Below are 19,630 nucleotides of genomic sequence, written 5' to 3'. Positions count from 1 at the left end.
GTACTCTATATAAATAGCATGTGTTCTCAAACGAACACTTCTATCTGGGTCCTAAACATAAAATCTAAACCTATCTTCTTAATTTTTAACCTCTAATACTTAATTATCAAGAAAGTCCCATCTCTAACACACACTTTAAAAAAAAATCTTCTGTTCATGTTCTGGGCAAAAGATCCATCTTTCATTTCAGCTATTTTATATATAGTAGGAAACTATAATCATAAAGATTTTGCACAAGTTTGCATTTATGTTTTTCATGGTCATCTTTATGGTCCAATTATTATTTAGCATTAAGTGGTTGTTATAATTACTTTATATCCAAATTGGAGAAAATAGCAAATGATGGAAGATTTTGGAAAACCATTCTTTACTGCCTTCTGTGCCATAAGGCCATATTATATAGCAATATATTATCAGAAATAAGTAATTGCAGTAGCCCATGATCATACCAGCGATTATTTCTTAGATACAATAGAAGTTTAAGTGTGCTCAGATAAACATCACAGAGACCTATCTCAGTGTATAGTTGAGAAGGCCCTTCATTCTAGATGAACCCGGGTCTTTACTTTCTACAACTTAATGTCAATATTGCTTCACATGTGGCTAGTATTTGCATTTTATGGACCTCCTTTCAACGACAATGCAGAAAGCCATTTTTCAGAAGCCACTCTCACTGAAAAAACTTGTCTTAGAGAAAGTATATTTGAGATTACAGATGATTTGACTCATTGTATATAAGGAACATGCTAACCCTCTAGGTGGTCTCTGCTCTAGTCATGTACCACGGAGGTCTACATTAACTCAACCTCTGGTAGAAAGTCCTTCATTAACTAAGTCTTATGTCCCAATGTTTTACTCAGATCCGCAGTTTTGAGTTCATAAGTGTTTTCTTATCTTCAAAACTTAGTACAGGCTAGGTACGGAGTAAGCACCTGACGTATCTGTAAAATGAATGAATTATAAATACCAGCCACATAAATGTTCTGTGCATTATCTGCATCTTCATTCCCATCCTCACCACCAGCACTACTGAATGTTTATAATGTTCCAGGCACTGTTCTAGCACTCCGTCTTCCTGGACTAACTTGCTGCAAAGGACACCCTTATGAGCTACACGCTACGATTGCCCTTATGTTACTGTGATGTTCAGTAACTCACCAGCATTGCAGATAGCAAATAGCAGAGCTGTGATTTGAGCCCAAGAAATCTCGCTCCAGAGTCTAACCTCTTAATCACTATCCTGTATGTTCTCTACGATGTCGTACGAAACCTACATAAATCTAGTGCTAATTTCTGGTCTTGGTTGATCTTAGAATTGCACTGAAAGAAATAACAGTACAGCAAATAAAAAAAGATTTTTAAGTAATTTTTATCTATTTTGTATTCACTCTCAACCATTTCAGAGAGGTAAGCGAGTTCATAAGACCAGGCAAGACCACAATTACCATCTCAGTCACTCTCGGGGTCTCCCAAAAAGCTGCCTCCAAACAATCTCTCTCTTCCCTCCCTCACCACACTTTACTGGTCTCTAAAATCCTCTGGCTCTGCTGCTCCAATCATTTATTATTATTATTAGTAGTAGTAGTAGTAGTAGTAGTTTTACTTCTATTTGAAGCTTCATTGGAAACTACCTCAATTTTGTGAGGTTTGCCACATTCCAAATTTTAAAATAATGTGATCCTTCCCAAAGCATTATCTCTTCACCTTCAGTATTGTATGCTCTAGACCGGTTAATGATATATGATTAAATACAGTCTGTCATTCATCACCATCTTGGATTTAACTGTGTAACTATTATTTCATCAAATATGCATCGAGCACACAAGAATGCCAGATAGCACAAAGATTTGAGGATGAAAAAAACAATTAAGATAGGCTTATTGGGAGAAATGATCTGATCTGAATGTCAAAGGAGAAATAGAAGTTTATCTGGTATTGAAAAGGAAGAAGGAAAAAGCCAACACAGCAGGCGGAGGGGAAGGCATAGGAGTATGGACTTTTTTCTGAAAGCTTATGTGGATGTTAAGTGACAAATGGAGTAGTTGGCTTTGCAATTGTCTCAACCTGTTAGATTAGGGGATTGTTTAGACGTGAATACAGATACAGAGACAGATATACAAACACAGGTACAGATACAGGTCTAGATGCGTACAAAGTACACAGAGTATACGTAATGGTTCACATATACATCAAAGCAAACCCTGCCTACTTGTCCCAGTGAGTAATTTGTTTTAGTGGAATTTTTTTTCCAGATCCTTATAATTTTAGTGTAAATAGGGTAGAAAAAAATAGATAATTAGAAGGGAGACATATGCTGAGCATCCTGTTTTCAGGAGGACAAGACTCTACTTCTCATCTTGCTGGTCCTGCGGAAGGAGTTCAGGTAGTTACACCCCTTGTAATCCCTGCAAACAAAGCCAGTTTACTTACACCAAGGGCATCCCAAGCCATGGCCACCCATCTCTCAAACTGCCCCGGGACACTGTCCGTTTTGTTCTGTGATCTTTGTCTCCTCGCTGGACTTTGACTAGTTCTAACTTTGACGCTGACCTTGAGTCTGTTTTGCAGGGATGGGTGAGACTCCCCATGGCCTGCCCTGGTGCAGCCCTGGGTGGGATGGGATTTCACTTTCTCAGCTCTGAGTAATCACTGGAGGGGCCGGAAAGCAAAGATGGCTGGGGAAAACTATTCTACTGCATAGTGTAGGGTCTGAATATATAGAATTGCATTACATCCCAATTCCTCCACAGAATTAAATGAATTCCATGTGAGGGAAATGACATGGCTATAACAGAATCACAGGTAGAGAAGTGACACTGATCTCGAAGCTATTTCATTTTCATCAAGTGATAGGACTTAATTGCTCAGTCACCCCATTTGTAGATTGTATCAGTCTCATTTTATAAATGAAGAAAGTGCAGCTCAGAGAAGATAAACAATTCACACAAAATTATCAATTAGTAAGATTGATAACTATGATTTGAACTCAGCCCTTTAACCCCAAAGACTTATTCTTCTCAGGGCATGAAGAAGAGCCAAAACCTGGTCCTCAGCAAAGCTTATCAATTTACATATTTAACAGAATAAAGAACTTGCCTGGTCACCACCCCTTTGTTTCTTCATAGGGTTTTCTATTATAAACGAAGATATTAATAAAATTTACATTTATTATCTTTCAGTTCTTTCCATTGATTTGTTTCTGTTATACGTATTGATCATGTGCTCAAAATTAACCTTTTCAATTTAATTGCCTCGCTTTGTGGTCAAGAACAGTTGCCTTTTGAAATTTTATCAGCTATTTTGCTGTTTATTTTTTTAAAAATCAGTAAAGTGTATTGGTCAGGGAAGGTCTCCAATTAGTCGCTAACAACCAATTTGAAGAGCCAGTCAATATCCGAGCTTTTATTGAATCTTCAGCAGGTTGTATTATAGATTGCAGCCCGTTTTCATTATATGTTAAATCTATTAAGCTGTACCTATTTATCCCCATTCAAAAGCGGCAGAGCAATATTTATTGCCATATTCAATAAAGTGAAGATTGCTCTGTGAAGATTATGTAAACACCGTGAGTGTAAATGAACTACAAATAGCTGGCGAACCTTTATAGAGCATTGGCTTACAGCCTCCTAATTCAATTTGAGGTCATGTAATGTTAATGACATAAAAGCCAGTCATGAACACCCATACAATTATGATTGACATTTTTTTCTGAATAGCATGTAGAATAAGTAAATTTGATTGGATTTGTGGCATAACAAAGTCTGAACAAGAAACAAATAATATTTATCCTCCTTATATTCTATATTTTATATGAGATATTAGAAAATGATTACGATACAGAAATAATATATATTCTGTTAAATGATGTATACATTCAATAAACAGAGTAGACAAAGCTAAGTGACGGCATGTGAAAAATAGAAATTTTTTACAATATGGCAAACATTTAGAAAATTCACCAGATTTTCACTTGGATGCTTTTCTACTGTATTTGCTAGTCCAGATACTGTGATGTATTCATACACGTTTGCATGATTGTGGTGATTGGTCGCCTCAAAATCCCCCACTCCGTTTCAAAGCATTTTTAAAACCTGCATATAAAAGTTCTACTTTTAATAATTATGGAGTAGCTCCAAGGGAACCCCTCATAGACGACAGCTATGAACTCTGAACAAAATATATTTTTTTAAATGCCAAATACCTAAAAAAAATAAAAATAAGAATAAATGCCAAATACCTGAAAACAATGGGGAACAACCCAAAACAGGCAAGCTGGGAGGGATGTGTATGCTTAGAAAAAAGGCAGATAGGCGTGTGTTTCAGACTACACTGGGCACAGTGGCAAAAACTCAAATAGAATTCCACAGTTTCTTTCATCTGTCTTTTTCTAAACTATCTTGAAAAAATAAATAAATAAACTATCTTGAAAAACCAGATAACAGAACTAAGAACAACCATCGCAGCTATAAAGTGAAGAGAAAATGCTGGAGAAAAGAAAACCACATAAAAGGAGCCTCAAAATACGTGTATAATCTTTTCCCAAAACCTTCACCGATGCCAGACCTGAATATGGCCCAGCCTGTACTCCAACAGGGGCTAAAGGAACAAAATGGAAACCTACAGTAGCTGCATTCCACCAGGAAGACTGCAGTTTGGTGTCTGACTCCATACAAGTCAACCAACGGGTATCACACAAAAAGTAAAAAATGGAGGCTATTTTTCAGAAAAACAACAGAATCCTGGGTTTCTACCATATATCATTCGCAAGGCTCAGAATGCATTTTTTAAAAATATTAAACGTACAAAGAAACAATAAAATGCTACCCATACTTAAAGAAAAGCAATGAATAAAGTCCAACGCTGCCATTAACCAGATGTTGGAGTTCACACACAAAGATTTTACAGCAGCTTTTATATCTACGACCAAGGACACACACACAAATGCTTAAATGAAAACACAAATAGGAAATCTCAGTGGAGGAATGGAAACTACACACACACACACACACACACACACACAAATACCAAACATAATTCCAGAATTGAAAAATGCAGTGTCTTAGAATTAAAAAAAAAAAAATCACATCATGGGATTTATAGAAAATGGGAGATGAGAGCAGAAAAAAAAAGTGTAAGTAAACTTGAATATAAATCCATATAAGTCTCTAAGTACATTTTAAAGAAAAAATTGTAATGTTCCAGGGGGCAAGAGGGGTCACAATGTATGGTAATGTCATACATGTGACAATTACAAGAAGTGGCGGGTGGACAGGTCATAGTAATAGACCTGCGTATTTCCAAGGTTCTTAGGCTTTAGGAGTAAGATTAGAAAGATTGATAAATCATTAAAAGGACTGATAGCATCAATCGTTGGAAAGCTTGTGGAGCAACCAAAACTCTACCCTGTTGCTGTTGGGACTGTAAATTAGTACAACGACTTTAGAGAAGAGTTAGGCATTTTTTAATGAATTGAAACACAGACCTACTCCATGGCCCTACATTCAGCCCTTAGGTAAAATCCCAAGAGAAATAACAGCGCATGTCCATGAAGAGAGCTATACAGAAATGTTCATGGAAGCTCTTATAATAAACAAATCTGGAAACAGCTCAGGTTTTCACCAAAGGGAGAAGTGATACTACACAAACTCTGGTTTATTCACAGGATGGCACACTGTTCAGCACCACCATGGAACAGCAAGATGACTTCCAGAAGCATTATACCACAGAAAAGCAGCTTCACTAAAAACGGTACATATTATGTTATTCATTTATTTGACTCTTTAGAACAGACAAGCAAAATCTGTTTGGAAAATAAAACTGAAAAAAAAAAAAAAAAAAAGGTTGATTGAGGGATAGACACTGACTAGAAAGAGTCCTGAGACCATTTCTTCCCAACAGGAGTCTGTGTTAGACAAGCGTGCACATCTGTTCAAGCGTGTGGAGTGCCATGCTCCGAGCGCATGTTGCACCCAGCGAGGACTTGCGCATTTCACTGAAGGCAAATCTTACCTGAGGAAAGAAAGCACACCAATACTGAATTCTAGCTAATGATACCTGTGATGAAGAGTTTAGGTGTGAAGCGTGCAAGGGAGCAAAATACAAGATGGGCAGTTATGTACAGATGGGTAGATGTATAATAAAGTAAATGCAGCAAGATACTTATTTTAGAATCAGGATGCTGAGCATGTGAGTGTTTAGTATAGGATTCTTCCAACTTTTCTGAAGGTGAGGACATTTTTATAAAATTTGGAAAGAACCTATAGAAATATTATACATGCTTGTGTATGTGTGTACATGTATCTACACAACCATCTACATATGCCCACAGATAGGTACATGCACATAAGGTATATGACTTATATCACTTTTTGGCCTTTTATAAATTGTCGATACCAGGAAAAATAAAATTTTAAATTGACATTTCTTAAATCAAATGCGGAAAAGTGTGTTGGATACTACAGAGGGACAGTGTCTTCTCGACCCCCTGCAGAGTCCGTGGAAACCAGCAAAAGCAAGCACGCTATCAGCAAAACAGCTGAAATTCTCTCCAAGACCCCAGCAGGCCAGCAGTCAGCAGATGACTCTGTTTTCCTTGCACAAATTTCCCATCCTCCCAGCTTTTGTCTCATAAAATAAAAGAACTTTGACATCGAATCATATTTAATACATAAGTGTTGTCTTTTGAAGAACGACAAGTGAATCGGAGGGAAATGCATTCAATGTGCTAGTAAGTGATCTGCTGGGTGGCGTAGTTCAGACCTGTTTCTTAGGCTTCAGGTGATATCTCTCCAGGTGACAAACTAGAAGGTTGTTTCTGGTAGCAAAAAAGAATTCAGCTCAAAGAAGCCTCGTAAGAATTTAAATTTTACGCATGAAGAAAACAATTCCCAGAACCCAGATGGCACTGCTAAGTTTTCAAATCCAGTTATTGTAATCCCAAATGGATTAGAATTAATAAAACCCAGCAATCTCACTCCCCTCCTGGCTCTAAATGAAATTCCTTCCGCCTCCTACACCACTCCCCAGTTTTATGCCATCCAGTCATCCTCTCCCCTCCCACAGGCACACTCACAGGCCAACTTCCATCATGGTTCTATAAGGCCTGACATTTATTTCCAAGTTTCTCCATTTTAAGAAAACACTTCAACTTTCTTATTGTCACAGAAGCCCCGATTTCCTCTGATAGGGACAGTCTGCAGATCTCCCCAGTGGATCCCAAGAACCATGGGAGGAGGAAGAGGAGCCTCCCTCCAGCTTCTAACTGCTACTTACAAATCAGTTCTTCTGGTCCCTGATAACTTCTTTTTAAAAACTTTAACTCACCCACCCTTTCCCCCATGCTCTTTCCATTTCCACATGCTGAGGTCGTGAAGACCACCCTTAAAAATATGGCTGACTCCATTATCTCATCACCCAGCTTTCTGCCATTCACACTCAATAGGGGACCATAAACCAGCCCTAGTGTTACTCCACAGAAACCAGAAAATGTTAACAGGTACTTTGGGAACAAACACGTTTTACTCCTCACCATGCTAAGATTTCTGCTTCCAATTTATTTGTGTCTCTAGCTTAACTTTCTCTTTCTCTCTCTTCATCTGTCTATATATCTATACAAGAATACCAACTGCAGTGGCCCCCTAATTAGTCTTTCTGCGTGACTCCGCTTCTGTTCATGTTCCATGGGGTCATGAAAATTATCTTCCTAAAAATTAAGTCTGATTGCATCACTTTTTTTTTCTTCCAAGACCTCAATGTTGCCTATAGCAGAGCAGCCATTCCTTGGACATTGATAACAGGCCCCTACCTACCTCTGAAACTCCTCTGTACACGCCAAGCATCTTACTCTTACAACAATACCAGGTGTTTTGAAGCTCTTCATCATGCGTCGCCTCATCCATGATCTCATCTCTTCTACAATATCTTTCTTCTTCCGCGCCATGGTCACCGACTCACCTTTCATGACCCAGCTCAAAGATCCCTGCTCTGCGAAAGTGTTTCCTGACCTTGCCACACAGAATCTGTTGTTTCCTTCTCGGTGTCTACATAGTAGTCCGCTGATACTTCATTCTGACCCTCATCACACTGACACTCTAGCGTCCTTCACAGTGGACTTCCCCTATATGACATCAGTGAGAACAGAGACAACACCAGCCTGTAATAACACTCAGATTTAAATTTACCGAGTGAGAAGAAAGAGATGCACTTGTGTCATCTTTCTAGAGAGACATCCGGCAAACCAAAGCCATCAAACTCATCACTGATGTGTCAGGAATGTCGGACTCTGTTTCGGCCCTCGAGCGATAGGAGAACAGGGCACATCTTTATCACCTGTTGCCCGTCCAACACCCGGCCTGCATTTCTATGCTGGGGTAAGTGCCATGGTCTTTAGTACAAAGGGCGCCCTCCTGCTAAGGAAGCGGAAGTGGAAGAGAGCTTTCTTCTTCCTTCAGTAGTTTGGGCGCGTGTGTGACCGTAGCCGAGGGCTGTGCATCTTGAGCCCTTGAAGAACAGGGTTGAGGAGTAAGGAAATAAGACATCGGCAACAGAGACAAAAGCACCCGTGGTGGGGGGGAAGGAAGGGGCTACGGACAACGTCTCTAGAAACACCCTGACTCGGTCATACAGGCACTGAAACCTGGAAATGGCCTTGATGAACACCATCTCCCGAGTCTTGTGTTCAGAACTTTCTAACAACCCTAACAATCATCTCAGAACTTTTTAACCATCTCTGCTTAAGTTACACAGTATTGGTGATTTCTGTTGCTTCTGATCAAGAAGCCAGGTGGCCATAAGGAGCCTGTATTACACACACACACACACACACACACACGCATACACACACATGTACGCACACACGTGCACCTATTCAAAGAGCTAGAGGGCAATTTTATCATAACAAAATAGATAAATAGATAGGCAGTTGCTTCATTTAAACATCTTTGGGACAAAACATGAAGGAACAAGAGGAGCGGCAACCGTGACCACCGTTTCCACACAGACCCGCTGCTTATACGATGATCACCATCTGAAGGGGCCACTTAAGAACTCTGTTTCACAGTGAAAGTTTCCTCTAGGTTTTATTTTTTTTTTTCCTTCTTCTTCTTCCCCTTCCTCTTCTTCCTGTTTTTCTTTTTCACTGTGCTCTTTTTTGATCACATTGACCTGTGTGAAGTTTGGGAAGCCGTCATTATAAAATGATGATAACCTAACTCACGGCCCTTAAAGAAGATCTTTCTAACGTAGTCTGGCAAAAATCGTCTCTAAATACATATTTCTTGTTTTCATCAGCTTAAATATTAAACTAAGCGCATACCATTGAGTAGTTGTCTTCATTGTGCCTAGCAGTCACAGTTTGTCATTACGACTCAGGTGTGTGTGTGTATGTTTACATATTGGCACACACAATACATGTATTTTAATCTCACAAATCACGCTTCTTGTTAAGTTCTATGGTCCAGCTTTGCTGACATAATTGATAACAGATGGTATGTAGACATTTGCTATGGAAAAGTCATCCAGTCAATGACTTCCCTTCAAAATAATGTAATAACTTTTAAAAGCCATCACATGTTGTTTACAACAATACATTACGTATTTCTCTCCCTCTCTCCCTCTCTCCGTTTTCATCATCCTAGTCTTGGTATGTGATATTTCCTCCTGCTTTTTCATGCCAGGCACCTATCACTTCTCAAAGAATAAGAGGAAACTGAATGTTTCTAACTTTGCATTTAAGTCCTTCAGTTCTGCAGAGCGTTTTAAAAAAAAAATTATTCATGCAAGCAAACAGAGCTGTTTGCAAGTGGTTCAGTATTTGAAAGACAAAAGGGAACCTGCCAATTTAAAATGTTCTAAGACGCATCAAGGAAGAAAAGGAGATACTTGGCTGTTGAAATCCTGAGCTATGTGGGAGTGTGGGAACACATTGGTATAAAACAAAAATGGGATAAAACAAAATGTTGCCAAAGAGAATGATTTCCAGCTGTGCACTGCAGGAAGTAACTCAATGCTCTTGATACATGATGCAGATGAAGAGTTTTATAGAACTAGAAAATCAGTCCAATTTGAACTAATAGTCATCCAGACACAACAATGCTTGTAAGCTGGGAAAAAATAATGCTGAATCCAGTTGGTCAGAGGAGGAAAAAAAGAAAAAGAAACAAGGAGAGCATGTATTCTGGCCCTGACTTGCATTTATAGGCCTTTCAAATTTGTCTCTCCCTGTTGCTTAGTTCTGCTCTTCCCAACCTCCAGAATAAAAGGATATATTGGCCTCCTTTCTTCTTTTTAAAATAAGAAAACATAGTGCATGTCCCTCAGTGGAATTAATTTTTAGAATTGTTTATTCCATTCCTTCTAAACAGATTAAGAAGAAAATGCATTTTCAGTATCATCAGAAAGAAAGTAGGGGATCCCTGGGTGGCGAAGCGGTTTAGCGCCTGCCTTTGGCCCAGGGCGCGATCCTGGGGACCCGGGATCGAATCCCACATTGGGCTCCCGGTGCATGGAGCCTGCTTCTCCCTCTGCCTGTGTCTCTGCCTCTCTCTCTCTCTCTCTGTGTGACTATCATAAATAAAAAAAAATAAAAATAAATAAAATTAAAAAAAAAATTAAAAAAAAAGAAAGTAAACCAAAGGTGACCATGTGTGTTTTGCTCATAGAATATCAGTGTCCCTCTACGTAGCAAGTATTATCACTAAAATAAGGATTATGGGGGCAATTATGATGAACTCACATGCCATCTAGTTACCTGGCCCACACAAGCACTAGAGGATTTTATTAAATTCCTCACAAAGGGTATCACCAATCTTATTAAAACAGGATTAGGTCATGAATTGGCTGTAACTTAGAATTTATGCATACAGGAGATAACACCTGTAACACCTGCCCGGGGAGCCCAGCTCTCTGGGGAGAACAGCCACAGGCGCCAGAAGGGACATAACCATGCTTCTCCGTCTCCGGGGCAATGACTTCCTGTAGGGCATTTGCAAGCACACTTCTTCAAACTCCTCCAAATAGTTTTTTTCAAAACCAACTCTGTCTTATGCCTGGTGAACTGAAGTTGAACACACTACCTCTGATCAATAAAGACTCCTTGAAATGTACAACCAAAAAAGAAAATCAAATTCAGCAAACCATCATCCTTGGGCTGGATTGAATAGATTTTTAATCTAACTTCAAATTCACCTCCCCAAAGTACAGGTCCCTGCTACTCCCACTCCCCTCAGTTCCTGACCATCCAGGGGAGCGCCCTGATCGCAAAATCTCCAGTCCTTTCCCTTTGCGTGGAAATTTTATCCACTATCCATTGAGAATTAGAACCTACGAACTACTTTTTTTTTTTAATGTTCTCCTTGTAGAACGATCCTGATTCATCCTAAAGGTTTTCAAATCATATGATGGAAAATAATTATTATGGCTGGGATTCTTATTTAGAACGTTCCACCATAAGGGTACCCAAAATATTCCTTGAGGGGGTGGCAGTTGGGGAGAAAGAGATTGCTTCCAACTTCTTCCAACCTCGCTCCATCAATATCAGCGGAACATATGTTCAGTATCTGCTCTCTGCTGCCTGGCTTACAAAACCCAGCCTATAAACTAGATGTCTCTTTGGCAGGTCTGCCTGCAAACTCAAAACGAGAAGTAAAAAAAAGGCAAAGCAAGGAACACCACACACTTTTAAGGCACTGGGGATGAAACGGAGAGCCTTACATGGGCAATCACCCCGTAGTGGAGGGGTCTCTAATACAGAAAGCAAGTCGAAAACTCCGTGTCTGGCTGTGGTCAACAACCCAAAATCTAAAGATAAGAATATGATAAATCTCTAACCTACTTGCTAGGCAAGGAGCATGAGCTTGTATTTGCATCCCTCAAACAAAAATATCAGAAGGAGCTCGTGGAAGCTTTGATGCATCGGTGACAGCAGGAGAGATGCTGCTCCCCGTGGACCCTGCTCTTTAAGGACGGCTAGACAATTTCTCATTTCTAATGATGAAACAGATTTATTAAAAAACACTGTTCTACATTATGTTCCCCCTGGCGGAAAAGACTTAGGGGAAAAAAGAAAAGAGAAAAGAAAAGTTACATTCATTAGCTTTGGTTTTTTTGTTTTGTTTTGTTTTTTCATTTGTTTTTATTAGTAAGTATAAGAGTTCCTCGGGGCTCGATCCTGTACCATTTTCTTGTTTCATTCTCACTCTGCTTTGAAGCCATTTACATTCCGTCTCTATTAGCCAACAACTCCCAAGTTCCATCTCCAGATGGGATAGCTCTGCGAAGCTCCAGGACCCCTTACCCAAGTACTGGGTTGACACCTCCACATAGACGTCTCAGGAGCATCTCAAGCGTTGCCCAAAGCAGAGCTCATGGTTTCCTATGCTCCAGCACTGCCACCCCCCACCCCACACACACCCTGAGACGGCTTCTCCTAGATTCCCTCTAACTCAGCACACACTACTTTACCTACTCTGTGTCGCATGCAGAGAGCTAGGAGTCGCTGCTGCTGCCATGGCACCTCTGACTGCCACTGTAGCTCCAAAATGAATTTCCAATGCATCTGCTCTCTAGTGCCACTGATAACACCTGGGGCCAACTGACAGCATTGTTAACATCAGGACTCGTGCAAGAGCCTCTTAAACGGACTCCCATTTACACTCTGCCTCTTTTCCATCCATTTTTAACAAGCCACAAATGTGATAAAGTCACTCCTCTTCAAATCATTTTTTTTTTGAGATTTTGTTTATTTATTTGAGAGCGAGAATAAGAGAGAGGCAGGGGGAGAAGGAGACAGAAGCAGACTCCCCGCTGAGCAGGGAGCCCAACATGGGGCTCGATCCCAGGACCCAAGGATCATGACCTGAGCCCAAAGGAGACAGACGCCTAATCGACTGAGGCATCCAGGAGGCCCCTCCTCTTAAAATCTTTTAATGGATTCTAATTTAGGTCAAAATTCAAAATTATTATCCTGGTTTACAATATCCTCTCGTTAACAATCAATATTGTCTTTAGTGAGTTTCTAGAACAAGGCTCTGCGTTTTCCTCTCTCGGGTCTTTCCCTACACACCCCTGCTCCTTAACTTCCCTCTGCTCTTAGTATCTCCTTATCTTTCATGAATGTTTCTTCCTGAAATCTTACTTCCTCTGAGATCTTTGCGAACTCTTTCCAAACAGTGCCCTATTACACTCCCTGATTATGCCTTAATGTTCCTCTGCAGCACTGATTACAATGTGTAATTTTATGTAATGCTTATTTATCCAAGGTCTGTGTCTCTTGCTGGAACAGAAGCTCCCTGATAGAAGCAGTTACGTTTGCTTTGTTTACTCTGTTGACCATCGTGTTCTCAGAGCCCAACCAGGCCTGGACACAGAAAGATGCTCAAAATACTCCCCAAGGAAAAATCCATCCTAGAATTTGGGGCAGGAATGATGTGCCTTTTCTGAGGAAGTGAAAAACCTCCTTTTGCCAAAATATGAAAAGAATAAATCATGAAAAAAGCAAACCGTAACAAACAACATGCAAACAAATCCACATGGACATAGTTACTTCATTGTTTTAGGGACGTGACAGCACAGAGATAATGTTAGCATCCAGGGCTAAAACTAGTATTCCTTTAAAGTTTACTTTGTTAATTGTTTCCCTAAACTCAAATATCTCTGGGTAGTTTCTCAGCTTCTGTCTTAAAAAATAAACCAAACTGTCTTTTGTGTTGTGTTGTAAGTCACTTTGAATTCTCGCTGCGATTGAGTTGGTTCAGTTGATAAGTTTTTTGGTTTATGTTAATTGATGGAGTTATATTAATTGGCTGATGTATTCCCAAAACCCCAGTCCATCTCTCCTCCCCACCAACACTTTCCTACTAACTCAACAACAACAACCACACAACAAAAACTCCAAATTTTGGAAGATATAAATGTACTGTTCTAATAAACACAATGTCAAAGTTATGCCCACTGCCGGATTGCTTCTGCAGGTTTTATAGTGCATTATCACTTTCAAATTGCATCAGGTCTGAGCCTAATCCACAGGGTGAAGAATTAGAATGAGAGTTGCATGAAAAAAATACTTCACAGCTGACTCAAGCATCTAATTCTGTTTTATGCTTTAAAAGCAAATTCTATGCAGCTTCAGTATATCTATGGAAATACTTGTTTTATAGACAAATTTTTTTGAAGTGAGATTTGACAGTGTTTATAGCAAAACACTTTGTTCTCTAGCAGCTGTTTGAACACACACATAAATATGCAGGAAAACTCACAAATATTCTGTTTGCTCTTGTAAATACTTGAAGTGAAAAATCAGCATTTTATAGTCATTTAGCATAGCCTTGCTAATAATACTTTTCATCTACCAAGCACATATAAACTCTTAAATATAATGAGATTTTTGTCAATTTTTTCTCTTTTGCTATTTTTATCAACATTCAATGACGGCTAAACTCTAAGTTCCTTGAAGGCAAAGACTTTATTAATCTTTTTATTCTCAAAGACAACTAGAATTATTGATATCAAATGGGTGCTCAGTTGAGATTCATAAAATTAATGCGTCTCACTAATGAATGAGATTCTGTGAATTGATTTAGTCATACCAATTCTAACTTCTTTTTAAAAATTCTGCATGGAATTAGTATATTTGTTCTAGTTCATCTGATGTAAAACAAACAAAAACCAAAGCCATGAGTCTGTCTTTGTCGCAGGGCATGTACCACTAATGCAATTCATCGATCATAATAAATGTGTAGCACTGACCATTACAAAATATATTCACTTACCTCTTCATTCTCACAAAATTATAAGGTATGGAATAGCCATGATTAGCTCAATTTTATGGATAAAATAATGGAAGATCAGTATTGATAGGTTATTACTTAGGTAGGGAACTTGTGTTTTTCAAACTCAATTCCAGTTCTTTTAACTATATGTAACACATATTCATCGAATGCCTCCAACTGCTGAGGCACCCAGTTATGCAGATAATCATATGAGAATAAACAACACAGGCATGACCCCTTTCTTCACAGAGCTTCAAATCGCTGCAAGAGATTTACAGGATAGAATTTCTGCACAAAGTTTATTAGAAACATTTCCATATTGGATATGGTAAATAAAAGAGGAGAAGCAGGGGGTGACAGCAGGCGGCAAGAAGAAAACTTCAAAGATATCCAAAGTAAGTCTGGCCAGAAGTCAAGTCCAGACAGTAAACTAAGCTAATGGTGGATGTAAATCCAGAGAAACCAGATTAAGATAATCTCTACCTTGCATACCTAGATAAGGACCTGGAATCTAGGTTTGGAGATGAAGAAATTAAAGATAAGGGTCTTAGAGAAATGATCTGATTCCCAGTCAACAGCTTACAGAAAGAAAAACTCTGTATTCCAGACTAGAGTCAGAGGCAGTCCTTAGCATGAAGAGGATCTGAGTGGATGGGTGGAGGCCAGAAGAATCTACAATTGGTGAGACTAAGAATTTACTATTGGTTAGACCGTGCCATTCCTAAAAATCAACTTAAGATTCTCAAATATTCAGAAATATCTGAAAAACTGCTTTCAACATGTGACCAAAAATAGCTTACTACTGCTCACTAAAAAGATTTCCATAAATTTCCCTTGTTTTTGGGGGGGTCTTCCCCCCAGTTTTTCTGATAACTCATGTATTTGGGAGCATATCTCTTTTCTCCAACTATTAATAGGCAGTAAGGAAACAGTTCGTCATCCTGAAATTTATGTTCTTTAATAACTTCAGTCACCTTTAAATTTTCTAATTTTCATTAGAGTTCCCCCAGAATAAATACCATTGCAACTATTTCCAGATCTCTAAAAAATGTTTTGTCTTCATTGGACTCCGTGAGCTAGGGACACAAATAGAGAAGAGAGGTATTAATATGATTTTTTATAACTTGCAGTGGTTATCGGCTGTCTACACCAAAACTTACTCAATTCCCAATCCTGATTGGCAGTCAAATTGACAGAGGGAAGCTGATGGACTCTGGGATATAAATTATTTGGGTTGAAGGAGAATATCCCTATAGCATTGGGATAGACTGGTCTTTGGAGCATCAATCTTACTACAAGTATAATATCCAAAATTAGACATTCTTGCTTAAAAGATGTTACAGAAGGTGGCTGTGTAACTGTTTTCTAATTAAATATGCCTAATCAGTTTTCTTTTTCAAGAGTATCACTCTACCAAAATTCCATCCACTTCTGAGTTTTTATATGCCACCACACATGATACACTCTTATTTATACTCTAGTATTTTAATTGCATGGTAGTTAGAACTCTTCATGCTGATGCATAATGAGCTCTCCGATCACTACAGTATCACAAGCTATTTTTTCTCCACACTTGCACACAGCGTAATTTTTTCGTCATCTCATTTTAGTGTCATGAGATTTTTGCTTTCAAAGTAAATTGCTCTTCAGTTTTATTGAAGAAACTTCTGATTTATGTCTGCTCGTTTCTCCAACTTATTGTTCTCTCCTTCAATCTAACAATATTTAATCTATTTAAAAAAAATCTATTTTTTTTACTACTGGTAAATATAACAGTATACTGTATCATCTAAAACCATATCTAGGGATCCCTGGGTGGCGCAGCGGTTTGGCGCCTGCCTTTGGCCCAGGGCGCGATCCTGGAGACCCGGGATCGAATCCCACGTCGGGCTCCCGGTGCATGGAGCCTGCTTCTCCCTCTGCCTGTGTCTCTGCCTCTCTCTCTCTCTCTCTCACTGTGTGCCTATCATAAATAAATTTAAAAAAAATTTAAAAAAAAATTAAAAAAAAAATAAAACCATATCTAGATAATATACCCTGGATTATTTCAGAAGTAAAGTATATATTTGGTGGATTCAGTCATGTCAAGACAGCCAAAGGTTGGTCATTCTTTGTTATTAATATTGAATCTCGAGATTGTTGCCAGATTGGGTGATGGCTAGAAGTGTCTAGGCAGAGTAGAATATTCCAAAAGATAATTTATTTTTGCAAACTATGCCAGTAATAATAAAGAGTTAATACTAGGAGCATAAACTTAGATACACACAGAAGATTAAATCCAAGGACCATATTGTTTCCCTCAGGCTCCTAAATTTATTTAAAATTCAAGAAGATCAACTTATTGAATGAAATATTTTCAGTATATAGATTTATTCACTCACAGAACTGTAAACATTAACTCGTCCCAAGCATGTTGGAACAAGAAATTTAGACAACATTTTCAGAATGCTATATATTTGCTTCGTAACTGCAAGCATGCCCAGCAAAGTGTTATTCTTTAGAGATAGATATTTTCTCTATCCTGTCAGTAATGAAGCAGGCTTGTAAATCACGCTTATGAAACTGATAGATGGATTTGGGGCTTAGGATTTCTAGACACTCATAATAATATTTGTTTATCGTCTTTCTCTAAACTAAATTGAAAGCCTGTTTAATAATATATCTGCTTAATGTAATGATGGACTTAAGATAGTGTTCAAGGAATATTTGACAAATAGATCAATTAATGCATGAGTACTACATAAAAGTCTGATTTTCAATATGAATCAGAAAAAATTACACTGCAAAGGGCAATAGAAATATTTGTCCTTGAAAACTAGGAGTAAAATATGGTATTCTGTATATGTGTGTGCATTCCTATTGTTTTAGAGCTTGCTGAGATCAATCCTTCTCTTTTAACTTCTAATTATCAGGCTTAATCCTTGTTTTTCAAAACTATGCTCTAAATTCATATTAGCTTCAATTAGTACTGATGCAATTTAAAGCCTCATTTTTATTCAAAGCAGAAGTTACCATTATTTGTTAGATTTCTGTGCATTATTGTCAGATTAAGGCCCACAGAAGTCCATTTTCTTTATATTCTTGCCCCACTCTAGATCCTCTGATAACTCTCACCTGACTCATTGATTAAATATGAATGTTTCACCTAGGTATTCCAATTATTCCAGAATTTGACTCTAACCTCCTTCCCTGCCTAAATCTATTCTAAATTTATCTCTTATTATTCTCAGCTAAAATTCCATGCTGGAGTCAAATGATTTCATTATCTTAATCTGAAAGCACTACCCCTCTAAGATTAGATTAGTACTAAGGATGAGAACTATAGGTAAGACGGCTACATGGTGTTTATGAAAGCTGTTTAAAGAGTAAATCCTCAGAGTTCTCATCATAAGAAAAAAAGCCATATTTTTTCTCTTTTTTTTTCGTATCTATTAAACTTATTGTGGTAATCATTTCACAATATGTGTACATCAAATCATCATGCCGTACACCAGAAACATGCAGTACCCTATGTCAACTACATCTTAATAAAACTGGGGGGAAAACACTATCGCATTACCCACCTCACCCAGGTTATGTTAATTTCCCTATCTGATTTATTATCCATAGTTCTCAATTTAATATTTCCTTCAAAATCAGTTAAAAATCCATCCTCTCAATAAAAAAAATCTCTGCACCTTTTCCTACTCCTTACCAGTTAATTTATACATACATCTATCATTTCAAAGAATATTCTTTATTTTCTTTGCTTGATGTCGATATACTCATAACATTAGAGCAAAATATTTCATATGAGTTTTGAATATCCAGAATGCCTAGCACGAGGGCTCAAAAGTACATAGTCAATGCACAGAAGTTCCCATCAAACACTTCCATTCACTTGCACTATATAAACATACATATCACAAGCACACATGTGTGTGTATGTACAACTCCACATAGTAAAACCTATCAGCTATTGGGCAAAACTTTCCACAAACCATCATATATGAATTCTAACATATTAATTTTTCTTTCATTCAGCAAATATTTACAGAGGCTTGTTATGCACAAGAGGAGGCCAGCCTTGGGCTAATCACTCTGGAGTTACTCATTTCTCTAACTTCGTCAGTGTCTAGCTACAGCCTTGTACAGAATTAAAATAAACACAGCTAATAAGAATTAGGGCATCTGTTTCCAAAGTGCTTATTTATTTTGCACAGCTACAAGATGTTCTCCTTCAATACAGGAGTTATTACTAAACAAAAGCATTGCTTCTCATTTTTAACACCAAGTTCTAGTTTTTCTGTTCTCTTATTATCCAAACTACCTGGAATTTTCCTTTTTGAAAAAATTTTCAGTTTTAGCTATGGCTGAATAGAGAAAGGAAGGCCTAGGCAGATGGCTGTCAAAACACCAATGACTAGATACTAGGGCTGAGAAGTTGAACGCGAAAATATGCGACGTGGTACAGAGTAGACTTCTTCCATGTAAATGCCAAGGGACATCTGGCTTGAAAACTCTGAAAAATCAATTTGGTGCTATTCTATATTTGCTCTGTCTCCCACGAATATTAAATTATATCAGCATCTGCTAAAATCCCTGACAGGAAAGGCTGTGTCCCCAGAACCATTTCAAACCCTAGTGTTTCACTTTCCAACAACAGAAAACAGCTGGAAGCTAAAAACTGACTTAGAGTGTTGTCTACATGAATGGAGCTTTTTGGGAAATAGAATCCTTATGTCTGAAAGAGTTAATGCATCCCCACTCTTAATAAATTCTCCTTTCTCTAACAAAGCACACATATACTAATTGCTTGTAAACAGCTCTATTCTTGGAGTTGGTTGCTAAATATGTGGCTGCTACACTCATCCTTGCTGCTAGAC

General features: G+C 38.3%; 1 protein-coding gene across 3 annotated transcripts in view; it reads right to left on the bottom strand.

Moving 5' to 3' along the window:
• The window catches only part of LAMA2 (laminin subunit alpha 2), a 583,497-nt gene that overhangs the window by 450,736 nt on the left and 113,131 nt on the right, over positions 1-19,630 (bottom strand). The gene's annotated exons all lie outside the window — the stretch shown is intronic.

The sequence above is a fragment of the Canis lupus genome, chromosome 1 (assembly GCF_003254725.2).
Source record: "Canis lupus dingo isolate Sandy chromosome 1, ASM325472v2, whole genome shotgun sequence".
In the NCBI taxonomy this organism is placed as follows: domain Eukaryota; kingdom Metazoa; phylum Chordata; class Mammalia; order Carnivora; family Canidae; genus Canis; species Canis lupus.
The sequence above is the reverse complement of the archived record's forward strand: the minus strand, read 5'-3'. Positions and strand labels throughout refer to the sequence as shown.